We start from the raw sequence: 2,124 nt of genomic DNA on the forward strand, positions 1-2,124 counted from the left end.
GTTTTAGCATATGGTTCAATATTAACTTTATAACCACTTTTATTTAGAATTTTTTTAGAAAGATTCAACGTCGTCTAAAACATATCCTGGACCACGTCACATAAATGCACCCGCGATCCACGACATGTTTTATCTAACATTGTTGAGATTTGGATTCGGATCACATAAATGCACACCCGAATGGGGATTTACGTATCATGACCAGGTCACGGGAACCGTACCCGTGATCACGATAATTATTACTAATCGCGCCTAAAGCAAACTACGATATTAATGATTATTTTTCTAAAGCTAATTTGAGATTATTGCGAAGGCCATATGTTATGGAAATGTGAATTGTAGGATCAAAATTAAGGCTTATTTGGAAATTATTTATTACACTAATGAACCTATTGAAATTTTCAACACTGGCAATTTTTTAAAAGTAACAAGGTATAGATACAGAGCCAAGTTCTTAGGCTCTTAAATAGATAAACCATAGGATATGGAGAAGAACATCAATCTCTGATAAATCAGGATCATGGGACGCACATATGTACTATTTAAGGTTTTTAACAAGGAAAACAAATATAAGATCAAGCATGGAAACTGGCCATCAGTAATATTTATTTAATATAAGCAGCGTCTCTGTAACAACAAAAACCAACAAAAATCGAGTAAAAATTGCATTTTTAATAGAAGTAGTCCGTAGAAAATCAGCACCAACAGTAACATCTATGGTTAAGGAAAGCCACATCCACACATATGGCTGAACATGAAGCAACTTAATTGAACAAAATAGAGGCATTAAACATTTGGCACAAATTGAAGTCATTAATGAGTAAATCATGAACAGATGTTTCCACAATCTAACTGAAATAGCGGCAACACCACTATGACGCCAAGGAATGGATCAGCGGCAAACAAAGCAAGACAACAACGATCATCCTAGCATCAAAATATGCAAATAAAAAGACCATGGATATAGATAAAGCACTTAACATAGAATACATGAGATCACTTGTAATGTTGAAACAATAAGGAAAAAGAAAACGAACCTTTCATTAACTTTCAAAGTATTCAAAGAAAGGCACTTTGAAGAAGCTAACAGCGAACAAACCCGCTAACAAGAGACCACTTTGGAACCTCGAAACACGCCGGGAAAAGGTTGTCATAAAACTTCGACTCGAACCCGGCCAAACACGCCGTGTTTTAGGTGCAAACGGGACTGCTCTAAGGTATGGTTTAATGTAGTTTTTTGACTGGTATTTTTTGGGGTTGTTTTTGAAGTAAAACAGTGGTGCTGTGGAGCTTCTTTCAGCTGAGTTTTTAATGGAGAGAAGAGTGCTATTTTGGGTGGTTGACTAGTGGCGTCAATGGCTAAAAGTTGATGGTTTCTTGCAGCTGTTGCTCTTAATCTCACCTCTCTGTTTGTGTGTGTTTTGGAATGAGGAGTCTGTTGGTTTTTCGTTTCAATGAAGAAGAAGCTCATGGTGTGTGTTCTTGTCGCTGATGATGATAAAAAACGACTGAGCTTAAGGTGCGAATTTTTTTTTTTGGGAATTGCAGCTGGTCAAGGGTATGTGTGAAGGAGACGAGCTATTATGGGTTAGGTCCAAAAATTAGGCTTAAAAATGGGTCGCTCGAGCCCAAGTTTTATTCTTTCCTTCTGAACGAGATTAAAAATATGCTCTCATTTATTAACTAATCCTACTATTGAAATAATTATTAAAATAAAACTAACCGTTAAAACAAACCTATTTTTGGTATTTTCAAATATCATATTAAGATAAAAATACGATACTATTTTTGTATTTTTTAGGATTAAAAATGACTACAAAACATTAATGAACCTATTTTTATAATTTTCGTTTTCTTGTAATAAAATAAAGTAAAAGAGTAAAAATGATTTGAAATAGCTATATTTGGCCTAAATTAAATATTTAAGTGCTAAAATATAAAAAATCTTGGGGAGGGTCAAAAATCACATGTCTACAGTGATAAAATCTTTAAATGGCTTTTCTTAATGGTTTTGATTCACCCTTTCCTTGCTCAATCATTTGATGGCATTCCGTAGTTGTTACCTCTTAAATGTCTTTCTGTTTGAATGCTTTACTGTTTTGATTTTGTCAAATATGGAATTAT

General features: G+C 34.1%; 1 long non-coding RNA gene across 1 annotated transcript; it reads right to left on the reverse strand.

The window, feature by feature from the left end:
- Positions 1 to 570: 570 nt before the first annotated feature.
- Positions 571 to 1,575, reverse strand: LOC142172807 (uncharacterized). Its single transcript, XR_012701778.1, has 2 exons — positions 1,038 to 1,575; positions 571 to 927 (listed from the first exon to the last, which is right to left on the reverse strand). It is a non-coding gene; the product is annotated as an uncharacterized LOC142172807 (long non-coding RNA).
- Positions 1,576 to 2,124: the final 549 nt, after the last annotated feature.

This window comes from Nicotiana tabacum, chromosome 18 (genome assembly GCF_000715075.1).
Source record: "Nicotiana tabacum cultivar K326 chromosome 18, ASM71507v2, whole genome shotgun sequence".
In the NCBI taxonomy this organism is placed as follows: domain Eukaryota; kingdom Viridiplantae; phylum Streptophyta; class Magnoliopsida; order Solanales; family Solanaceae; genus Nicotiana; species Nicotiana tabacum.